The following is an 11992-nucleotide window of genomic DNA, read 5'->3' as shown; positions in this document are numbered from 1 at the left end:
AATCCAAAGGGACTGGAAAACACACAGAAATCATTCCTGCACCCACCAAAGCATTAGGAATTGGAACCCGATTCCCTCATCTCTCTCCTTGTTCTTCTTGGCTGGAAAACCTGATGATCCCCACTGGCTGTTTTTAGGCTGCTTTTCTTCCACAGCTCCTTTCCTCCCGGCTGAAACCTCCTGGCATCTTCAGGGCTTATCTGGAGGGAAGCCCCTCTGAAGTATTTCCTCTCGTGGCAATTCTGTGGGATGAAGAAGTAAAAAAAGCACATCAAGAGCTCCTTCTACCCCCTTCCCTCGCAAACACCCTCCCAGTTTGGCCTTGGCAGCTCCATCCCCCCGGCAGCCGACGCTTCGGCTCCGCTGGGAAAGGGACAGCAAGTGCAGAAGCAAGTTCAGGTCTGGGCAGGGGCTCCCTGGGGAACGGCACTTCAGTGCTTTAGTCCGTGGCCTTTCCTGCTGCCCTCCCTCCTGGAGGCAGAGGATGACCCGTCCCTTGTTTCTCCCACGCTGGCAGACCCAGGTCCTGCTCCTTTGGCCCCACTTTTCTTGGCAGACCCGGCATCATTTCCCAGGGTCCCCAGGAAACTTCTGCACTTGACCCACTGCTAAGTGCAGAGCACAGGGCGAGGGAAGGCCAAATTTCTCGGCACCCACCCCCTGGAATTTCCCTCCTCCGCAGCACGCTCCCGTTCCCACTGTCTCTGGAGGTGCCCGCACGAGTCCTCCTTCTCCCAGCCCTGCCAAACTGACACACACACAGGAGAAATAACAAGTCTTGCTTGCACAATTCCCCACCCTAACCCTTGCCTGTCCTGCCCAGAGCTGAGGGAAATCTGACGGAATATTAATAAACCACCTTTGTTAAGAGCAGTCATCAGCCCGGTCCTTCAGGCTTTGCAGGAGTTTGTAGGGAACAGCCCCAAATTCCAGTCCTACCTCTAAATTTGTAACAGCTTTCCTTGGAGAGATTCTGGACAGTAACACATACAACGGAAAGAAAAGACTGCACAAGGAGTAACAGAAGGTTTGCCATGAAGAACAGAGGTTCCTGTTCTCCCTCATCAGGCTGGGACTGTAGGACCCAGTCTTTGCCATCAAGAGACCAGAGCGTTGTCATTAAGACTTAAACCTCTCCCCCACGGGTGTTTCTCAGAGAACTGGGCCAGCACTGAGCTACTCCCATGTGCCTGCAGTGCTTTGGGGAGGGACAAGACAACCTTCCACTTGTGCTTGGAAGAGAATGAAAAGTCATTCCCCTTCTCTCTCTCTGACCCAGCACCAAAGCAGTCCTGTAGGACAACACTGGACTAGGCCTGATTCAACTGGGAAAGAAAAAAATCCTAAACAAACAAACAAAACCACCCTGAATTTCAGGTAAAAATACGCTGCTTCCTGAACAGGAGCACACAAAATGCATTGAAGCCAAACAGAAAATGACAAACCAGAAGAAAAAAAGAGCCAAAAGAAATGCTCTGCCTGCCTTGATACGCTCTCTGTTTGACCATTCCAAAGGGAATTCTCCACAGATCAGAAGCAATTACCAATCATTTTTCCTCTGTAACAAATGAACAACTTGGGTTTCTGCTGAGGGGCTGGACATGTCCAGTGAGGGTCCAGGGTCTGTTGGGTTATTTATGGCAGATCCTGACCGGCCCAGGCCAAACCCAACCACCCCCATTGCTGCTCCATCCCACATGGAGAATATTGATACTGTATGGAAATACTCCCCTTCTCTGCTACTCCATCCTTCCTTACACATGCGTGGAGCAGGTTTTCTCCACCCTTTGTTCCCAGCAACAGCTCTCCAGCCCGAATCCCAGCTCCCACAGACACAAACTAAACACACCTAAGGTGATGGTTCCATCAGCACCTGGAATTCCAAGCTCCCTGTTCGCTGGAATGCTCATCCCAACACTCACAGCAATCTCACCTCAGCCCACAGGCTCTCTGTCCTCAGAGGCAAGCACAGCCTGCTCTGGCACCATGTTTCCTCTCATTCCTGATCTCCTGCAAACCCCCAGGGAAATCCAATCCCTCAGACCCTGCATCCCTGGACACGAGGGGAACTGGAGTTTGACCCGGATCCCAGCACCCTGGACAAGTGTGTTCCCACAAGCACGTGCCTGTGGCTCCATCCAGCCCATCCATCCCTCCTTTTCCCCCAGGGAGTCCCAAACCCTCCCCCAGCTCCCCTGCGTCTGTCCCCCGGCCCAGCCCAGCTCCAGGCTCTCCCCCAGCACTGTGTCAGCCCCAGCCCTGGCAGAGCTGCAAACAGCCCCCAGCTCGGCCCCCCGGGCTCCTGAACCCCCAAGCCAAGGCTCGGGCTCACCAACGGGGACCCACCTGCCCCTCTCAGCACAGCCCAACCCCACAGCTCGGGGACCCCACGCTCACCCAGCCCTTCACCCCTTCCTCTCCACCCTTCCCAGCACGGCAAGGACCAACCTGCAGTGGAAACAGAGCCAGTGCCCAGGGAGCAAATGCCAACAGGCAGGAGGAGAGAAACGTGTCCCTCTGACTTACCTCACCCCACGGGCTGCACCAGGTGCCCCCAGCGCCGGTCGGTGGGGCTGGAGCCTGTTGCCTTTGGCTGCTCACACCCCAACACATTCGGCATTGCTGGACCCAAGTCAACGATTTTCCCTGTCCTGAAAGAGAGGAGAACAAGAAAATTAAGCGCACCGGGGAAGTCAAAGGCCCTTGGCTTTCACCCTTCTCTTCTGATTACTCACCACAGGCGTTTCTTCCCTAAAACCTGCCCTTACCCCGCACCCCCCGCCCCGGCCGGTCGCCGCCCCTGCCCTGCCCGGCGGCCCCGAGCGCTTCAGGCCCGGCCCGGCCAACGCCTCGCTCTGCGCAGGCGCCGCTTCCCGGCCCACGCCTCGCTCTGCGCAGGCGCCGCTTCCCGGCCCACGCCTCGCTCTGCGCAGGCGCCGCTTCCCGGCCCACGCCTCGCTCTGCGCAGGCGCCGCTTCCCGGCCCGCCCCGACCGCCGGGCGCTGCCTCGCGGTCGCCGCCTGGCGGACACGGCCGGGAACGGCACTGCAGCCGCGCCCCCCCCCCTTGCGAGACCTGCGGCGCCTTTCGCGAGGACGGGCCTTTCTTCCCTAAAACCTGCCCTTCCCTAGGAAAAGCTGAGCAATTCACAGAGTTGCTATTTTTATCCCGGCTTCCCAAAGGACTTCTCTCTCCCGGCGGCGGCGGCAGCAACGCTTCCTGGGAAGCCCTGACCGAGGCTGGGAACTGACACACAACAAGCCAAGAGCATTAACTCGGCCCCAAAACACTCCACAACAGACCAATTTACAGTCACCTTTGCCTCCTCCCCCCCGTGCAGGCCCAGGCTTTGGGATTCCAAGGCAAACCCCGAGAGGCCCAGAGAGCAGCAGCCCCTCAGCCCCAGCACGGCCTCCCCCGGGCTCCCCCGGCCGGGAACCGGCCCAGCCAGCCCCTGCTGTGCAGCACAGCAGGCGGGGGGATGACTTTTGGGACCCCTCCCTGGCCGCTGCAGAGCAATGCAGGCATCGGGGCCAAGTCCTGCCCGGCCCCCGGGCACTGCAGACAGTTCAACCCCAGCAGCAGCAGCAGCGGGCTGTTCTGCCTCTTGCTCCCCTCTCATTTGGAACCGAACGGTGAGGAACAAGCCCCAGGCACAATCGGCACCGAGCAGCAAGGCCTGGGCTCGCCAGAGGCCCGGGCCTGCCTACTCCAGGCTCTGGGCTTCCTTTGCTTTCTTGCGCCGCAATTCTCCTGCCCCGGCAAGCGTTAAAAGACAGACTGCCCGGTGAGACGTGCCCCGAAACAGCCATCAGTTCCAAGGCCAGAAAATCTCAGGGCCACACTTCGAAACCCTGCCGCGAGGCCCCCGGAGAAGCCAAGGGGAGCTGGGATTCCCTGGAGTCCCAGGGAACCGAGGGGAAGGTGGTGAACGAGCAGAGAGCAAACGCCTCCAGCTGCTTCTCCCTGCAGCCCCCACGGAAGGTGCAGCGAATGAACACCAGTGTGGAGTTTTTAAGAGAGCTTTAAAATAAACTAAAAACCAATCAGTTTACTGAAAAATCCTTCTGCAGTCCGTGCTGTCAAACAACTCAAATTGCTCACTAAGAAAATGACCTAATTTAGAACAACTGAATTGTAGAACCTCAGTGCAGCTGCCCTGGGATTTCATGCCCCCAGTGTCTCTTGCATCGGGGAAAAGGACTGGGATGCACTGGGAGGGACTGGGGGCAGTGCGGAGGGATGGGGATGGGACTGAGGGCAATGGAGAGGGGCTTGGGGGACTGGACTGGGAGTGGGGGCACTGCACTGCCATCCACTGGTATGGGATTCTCAGGGGAGGGACTGGGGGAACTGGGATGGGACAGGGGCCATAGGGGAGGGATTGGGGACAGTGGGACTACAGGCACTGGGATGGGCTGAGATGCACTGGGGAGGGACTGGGATGGGACTGAGATGTTCTGGGGAGGGAGTGGGATGCACTGGGAGGGACTGGGGGCAGTGGGGAGGGATGGGGATGGGATTGGTGGCACTTGGAATGGCACTAGGGATAGACTGGGATTGGACTGGGGGCACTGGGGAGGGACTGCAATGGGTTTGAGGCAAATTTGGAAGGACTGGGAGCACTGGGGAGGTTCTGGAGGGAACTGTGCAGGGAGCTGGGTTGGGACTGAGGGTACTAGGGATGGATTGAAATGGGACTGAGGGTACTGGAGACGGAGTGGGATGGGACTGGGGTGCACTGGGGGCAACTGGGAAGGACTGGAGGCACTGGGGAAGGAACAGGGATGGCACTCGCTGAACTGGGCTGGGGTTTGGGGCACTTAGGAGAAACTGGGATGGACTGAGGAGAGACTGGGGACAGTGGGAGGGGACTGGAAAGCTGAAATTGAAACAGACTCACCTGAGTCGCCATCTAAGAAGTCCAGCTCCAGCTCCTGAGCCTGAACAACAGCCGAGGGGACTCAGCCCCAGCCCTGGTCCCTCCTCCCCCTCATTGTTAACACCTGGGCCTTCTCATTGTTAACACCTGGGCCTTCTCCATAGAACAGCTGACTCTACCCAGTACTCCCAGTTCTCTACAGTGGCTTGCAACAGAAATAAGAGACTCCCTAGAGTGCTCCAAAAATACAATCCTAAACCCACAGTAATTTCTACTAAAAAACAACAGTCCCTGACCAAAGCATCCAGTTTATATTCTAGCCTCAATATCTACCCCAGCCCCCCGTGATTTCAGCTCGAGACCCACAAGCTTTATTGCACTGCCAGCTCTGCTCTCTCAGCAGTAGCTCTGCATCTTGCCAGCGCCGCCACGGGAAGCTGCTCCAGGTTCTCACTGCAGGATCTTCAGCTTGGCTCCAGCTCTGGGATTTTCCAGCTCCAACCTCACACTCCCAATCCCACTCCCCCAGCTACTCCTCTTACCCCAGAATTCCTAGCCCAACTGCAAACTCTCAATCCCAGCCCTATACTGATTTCAGCCCCAGCCTCTCACTCCACATTCCCAATTAGAATCCCAATTCCACAGACACACAGGGATTTCAGCGACGGTGCCACAGGCCCTATCTCACAGGGATTGCTGTCATTCCTGCCCCAAGTGTTACAGTCCCAAGCCCAGAACCCAGCCCTACCCCAGCCCCTCAGTGATTTCAGCTCGAGACCCACAAGCTTTATTGCACTGCCAGCTCTGCTCTCTCAGCAGTAGCTCTGCATCTTGCCAGCGCCGCCACGGGAACCTGCTCCAGGTTCTCGCTGCAGGATCTTCAGCTTGGCTCCAGCTCTGGGATTTTCCAGCTCCACCCTCACACTCCCAATCCCACTCCCCCAGCTGCTCCTCCAGACCCATAATTCCTATCCCAATTCCAAAATCACAAACCCAGCTCTATACTGATTTCAGCTCTACCCATCCAACTCACGTTCCTGCCCAACAATCCTTATTCCACAGCCACACACAGATTTCAGCAACGCTGCCACAGGCCCTATCTCACAGGGATTGCTGTCATTCCTGCCCCAAGTGTTACAGTCCCAAGCCCAGAACCCATCCCTATCCCAGCCCCTCAGTGATTTCAGCTCGAGACCCACAAGCTTTATTGCACTGCCAGCTCTGCTCTCTCAGCAGTAGCTCTGCATCTTGCCAGCGCCGCCACGGGAAGCTGCTCCAGGTTCTCGCTGCAGGATCTTCAGCTTGGCTCCAGCTCTGCCACTTTCCAGCTCCACCCTCACATTCCAATCCCAGTCTCCCACTTCCCAATTCCTCACCCTCCCAATTCCCGTCCACCAGGTACTCCTCCTACCCCAGAACTCCTAGCCCAACTCCAAAGTCAAAACCCCAGCTCTAGACTCATTTCAGCCCTACCCACCCAGCCCATGTTCCTGCTCATCAATCCTTATTCCACAGACACACAGGGATTTCAGTGACGCTGCCACAGTTCTCATCTGAGCTCCAGACACCCTCCCAGCTCCAGAGACGCAATCCCAGCCCTATATGGATTTCAGCCACAGCCTCTCACTCCACATTCCCAATTAGAATCCCGAGTCCAAACACACACAGATTTCAGCGACGGTGCCACAGGCCCTATCTCACAGGGATTGCTGTCATTCCTGCCCCAAGTGTTACAGTCCCAAGCCCAGAACCCTGTCCCGATCCCAGCCCCTCAGTGATTTCAGCTCGAGACCCACAAGCTTTATTGCACTGCCAGCTCTGCTCTCTCAGCAGTAGCTCTGCATCTTGCCAGCGTCGCCACGGGAAGCTGCTCCAGGTTCTCGCTGCAGGATCTTCAGCTTGGCTCCAGCTCTGGGATTTTCCAGCTCCACCCTCACACTCCCAATCCCAGTCCCCCAGCTGCTCCTCCAGACCCATAATTCCTATCCCAATTCCAAAATCACAAACCCAGCTCTATACTGATTTCAGCTCTACCCATCCAACTCACGTTCCTGCCCAACAATCCCTATTCCACAGCCACACACAGATTTCAGCAACGGTGCCACAGGCCTTATCTCACAGGGATTGCTGTCATTCCTGCCCCAAGTGTTACAGTCCCAAGCCCAGAACCCAGCCCTACCCAAGCCCCTCAGTGATTTCAGCTCGAGACCCACAAGCTTTATTGCACTGCCAGCTCTGCTCTCTCAGCAGTAGCTCTGCATCTTGCCAGCGCCGCCACGGGAAGCTGCTCCAGGTTCTCGCTGCAGGATCTTCAGCTTGGCTCCAGCTCTGGGATTTTCCAGCTCCACCCTCACACTCCCAATCCCACTCCCCCAGCTACTCCTCTTACCCCAGAACTCCTAGCCCAACTGCAAACTCTCAATCCCAGCCCTATACTGATTTCAGCCCCAGCCTCTCACTCCACATTCCCAATTAGAATCCCAATTCCACAGACACACAGGGATTTCAGCGACGGTGCCACAGGCCCTATCTCTGCCCCACACTGATTCCTGCCCAGGTGTTACAGTCCCAAGCCCAGAACCCAGCCCTACCCCAGCCCCTCAGTGATTTCAGCTCGAGACCCACAAGCTTTATTGCACTGCCAGCTCTGCTCTCTCAGCAGTAGCTCTGCATCTTGCCAGCGCCGCCACGGGAAGCTGCTCCAGGTTCTCGCTGCAGGATCTTCAGCTTGGCTCCAGCTCTGGGATTTTCCAGCTCCACCCTCACACTCCCAATCCCACTCCCCCAGCTGCTCCTCCAGACCCATAATTCCTATCCCAATTCCAAAATCACAAACCCAGCTCTATACTGATTTCAGCTCTACCCATCCAACTCACGTTCCTGCCCAACAATCCTTATTCCACAGCCACACACAGATTTCAGCAACGCTGCCACAGGCCCTATCTCACAGGGATTGCTGTCATTCCTGCCCCAAGTGTTACAGTCCCAAGCCCAGAACCCATCCCTATCCCAGCCCCTCAGTGATTTCAGCTCGAGACCCACAAGCTTTATTGCACTGCCAGCTCTGCTCTCTCAGCAGTAGCTCTGCATCTTGCCAGCGCCGCCACGGGAAGCTGCTCCAGGTTCTCGCTGCAGGATCTTCAGCTTGGCTCCAGCTCTGCCACTTTCCAGCTCCACCCTCACATTCCAATCCCAGTCTCCCACTTCCCAATTCCTCACCCTCCCAATTCCCGTCCACCAGGTACTCCTCCTACCCCAGAACTCCTAGCCCAACTCCAAAGTCAAAACCCCAGCTCTAGACTCATTTCAGCCCTACCCACCCAGCCCACGTTCCTGCTCATCAATCCTTATTCCACAGACACACAGGGATTTCAGTGACGCTGCCACAGTCCTCATCTGAGCTCCAGACAACCTCCCAGCTCCAGAGACGCAATCCCAGCCCTATATGGATTTCAGCCACAGCCTCTCACTCCACATTCCCAATTAGAATCCCAATTCCACAGACACACAGGGATTTCAGCGACGGTGCCACAGGCCCTATCTCCGCCCCACACTGATTCCTGCCCAGGTGTTACAGTCCCGAGCCCAGAACCCAGCCCTACCCCAGCCCCTCAGTGATTTCAGCTCGAGACCCACAAGCTTTATTGCACTGCCAGCTCTGCTCTCTCAGCAGTAGCTCTGCATCTTGCCAGCGCCGCCACGGGAAGCTGCTCCAGGTTCTCGCTGCAGGATCTTCAGCTTGGCTCCAGCTCTGGGATTTTCCAGCTCCAACCTCACATTCCCAATCCCACTCCCCCAGCTACTCCTCTTACCCCAGAACTCCTAGACCAACTGCAAACTCTCAATCCCAGCCCTATACTGATTTCAGCCCCAGCCTCTCACTCCACATTCCCAATTAGAATCCCAATTCCACAGACACACAGGGATTTCGGCGACGGTGCCACAGGCCCTATCTCTGCCCCACACTGATTCCTGCCCAGGTGTTACAGTCCCGAGCCCAGAACCCAGCCCTACCCCAGCCCCTCAGTGATTTCAGTTCGAGACCCACAAGCTTTATTGCACTGCCAGCTCTGCTCTCTCAGCAGTAGCTCTGCATCTTGCCAGCGCCGCCACGGGAAGCTGCTCCAGGTTCTCGCTGCAGGATCTTCAGCTTGGCTCCAGCTCTGGGATTTTCCAGCTCCACCCTCACACTCCCAATCCCAGTCTCCCAGCTACTCCTCTTACCCCAGAACTCCTAGCCCAACTGCTAACTCTCAATCCCAGCCCTATACTGATTTCAGCCCCAGCCTCTCACTCCACATTCCCAATTAGAATCCCAATTCCACAGACACACAGGGATTTCAGCGACGGTGCCACAGGCCCTATCTCTGCCCCACACTGATTCCTGCCCAGGTGTTACAGTCCCGAGCCCAGAACCCAGCCCTACCCCAGCCCCTCAGTGATTTCAGCTCGAGACCCACAAGCTTTATTGCACTGCCAGCTCTGCTCTCTCAGCAGTAGCTCTGCATCTTGCCAGCGCCGCCACGGGAAGCTGCTCCAGGTTCTCGCTGCAGGATCTTCAGCTTGGCTCCAGCTCTGCCACTTTCCAGCTCCACCCTCACATTCCAATCCCAGTCTCCCACTTCCCAATTCCTCACCCTCCCAATTCCCGTCCACCAGGTACTCCTCCTACCCCAGAACTCCTAGCCCAACTCCAAAGTCAAAACCCCAGCTCTAGACTCATTTCAGCCCTACCCACCCAGCCCATGTTCCTGCTCATCAATCCTTATTCCACAGACACACAGGGATTTCAGTGACGCTGCCACAGTTCTCATCTGAGCTCCAGACACCCTCCCAGCTCCAGAGACGCAATCCCAGCCCTATATGGATTTCAGCCACAGCCTCTCACTCCACATTCCCAATTATAATCCCAATTCCACAGACACACAGGGATTTCAGCGACGGTGCCACAGGCCCTATCTCCGCCCCACACTGATTCCTGCCCAGGTGTTACAGTCTCGAGCCCAGAACCCAGCCCTACCCCAGCCCCTCAGTGATTTCAGCTCGAGACCCACAAGCTTTATTGCACTGCCAGCTCTGCTCTCTCAGCAGTAGCTCTGCATCTTGCCAGCGCCGCCACGGGAAGCTGCTCCAGGTTCTCGCTGCAGGATCTTCAGCTTGGCTCCAGCTCTGGGATTTTCCAGCTCCACCCTCACACTCCCAATCCCACTCCCCCAGCTGCTCCTCCAGACCCATAATTCCTATCCCAATTCCAAAATCACAAACCCAGCTCTATACTGATTTCAGCTCTACCCATCCAACTCACGTTCCTGCCCAACAATCCTTATTCCACAGCCACACACAGATTTCAGCAACGCTGCCACAGGCCCTATCTCACAGGGATTGCTGTCATTCCTGCCCCAAGTGTTACAGTCCCAAGCCCAGAACCCATCCCTACCCCAGCCCCTCAGTGATTTCAGCTCGAGACCCACAAGCTTTATTGCACTGCCAGCTCTGCTCTCTCAGCAGTAGCTCTGCATCTTGCCAGCGCCGCCACGGGAACCTGCTCCAGGTTCTCGCTGCAGGATCTTCAGCTTGGCTCCAGCTCTGGGATTTTCCAGCTCCACCCTCACACTCCCAATCCCACTCCCCCAGCTACTCCTCTTACCCCAGAACTCCTAGCCCATCTGCTAACTCTCAATCCCAGCCCTATACTGATTTCAGCCCCAGTCTCTCACTCCACATTCCCAATTATAATCCCAATTCCACAGACACACAGGGATTTCAGCGACGGTGCCACAGGCCCTATCTCCGCCCCACACTGATTCCTGCCCAGGTGTTACAGTCCCGAGCCCAGAACCCAGCCCTACCCCAGCCCCTCAGTGATTTCAGCTCGAGACCCACAAGCTTTATTGCACTGCCAGCTCTGCTCTCTCAGCAGTAGCTCTGCATCTTGCCAGCGCCGCCACGGGAAGCTGCTCAAGGTTCTCCTGCAGGATCTTCAGCTTGGCTCCAGCTCTGCCACTTTCCAGCTCCACCCTCACATTCCAATCCCAGTCTCCCACTTCCCAATTCCTCACCCTCCCAATTCCCGTCCACCAGGTACTCCTCCTACCCCAGAACTCCTAGCCCAACTCCAAAGTCAAAACCCCAGCTCTAGACTCATTTCAGCCCTACCCACCCAGCCCACGTTCCTGCTCATCAATCCTTATTCCACAGACACACACAGATTTCAGCGACGGTGCCACTGGCCCTATCTCACAGTGATTGCTGTCATTACTGCCCCAAGTGTTACAGTCCCAAGCCCAGAACCCAGCCCTACCCCAGCCCCTCAGTGATTTCAGCTCGAGACCCACAAGCTTTATTGCACTGCCAGCTCTGCTCTCTCAGCAGTAGCTTTGCATCTTGCCAGCGCCGCCACGGGAAGCTGCTCCAGGTTCTCGCTGCAGGATCTTCAGCTTGGCTCCAGCTCTGGGATTTTCCAGCTCCAACCTCACACTCCCAATCCCACTCCCCCAGCTACTCCTCTTACCCCAGAATTCCTAGCCCAACTGCAAACTCTCAATCCCAGCCCTATACTGATTTCAGCCCCAGCCTCTCACTCCACATTCCCAATTAGAATCCCAATTCCACAGACACACAGGGATTTCAGCGACGGTGCCACAGGCCCTATCTCACAGGGATTGCTGTCATTCCTGCCCCAAGTGTTACAGTCCCAAGCCCAGAACCCAGCCCTACCCCAGCCCCTCAGTGATTTCAGCTCGAGACCCACAAGCTTTATTGCACTGCCAGCTCTGCTCTCTCAGCAGTAGCTCTGCATCTTGCCAGCGCCGCCACGGGAAGCTGCTCCAGGTTCTCGCTGCAGGATCTTCAGCTTGGCTCCAGCTCTGGGATTTTCCAGCTCCACCCTCACACTCCCAATCCCACTCCCCCAGCTGCTCCTCCAGACCCATAATTCCTATCCCAATTCCAAAATCACAAACCCAGCTCTATACTGATTTCAGCTCTACCCATCCAACTCACGTTCCTGCCCAACAATCCTTATTCCACAGCCACACACAGATTTCAGCAACGCTGCCACAGGCCCTATCTCACAGGGATTGCTGTCATTCCTGCCCCAAGTGTTACAGT

At 56.5% G+C, this 11992-nt stretch overlaps 1 long non-coding RNA gene across 1 annotated transcript; it reads right to left on the bottom strand.

Moving 5' to 3' along the window:
• Nucleotides 1-43: 43 nt before the first annotated feature.
• Nucleotides 44-2781, bottom strand: LOC127475223 (uncharacterized). Its single transcript, XR_007906135.1, has 3 exons — nucleotides 2736-2781; nucleotides 2527-2651; nucleotides 44-242 (listed from the first exon to the last, which is right to left on the bottom strand). It is a non-coding gene; the product is annotated as an uncharacterized LOC127475223 (long non-coding RNA).
• Between the last annotated feature and the right edge of the window lie 9211 nt (nucleotides 2782-11992).

This window comes from Manacus candei, unplaced genomic scaffold (assembly GCF_025592945.1).
Source record: "Manacus candei isolate 608988 ecotype Guabito, Panama unplaced genomic scaffold, ASM2559294v1 h1tg000046l, whole genome shotgun sequence".
Lineage (NCBI taxonomy): Eukaryota > Metazoa > Chordata > Aves > Passeriformes > Pipridae > Manacus > Manacus candei.
The sequence above is the reverse complement of the archived record's forward strand: the minus strand, read 5'-3'. Positions and strand labels throughout refer to the sequence as shown.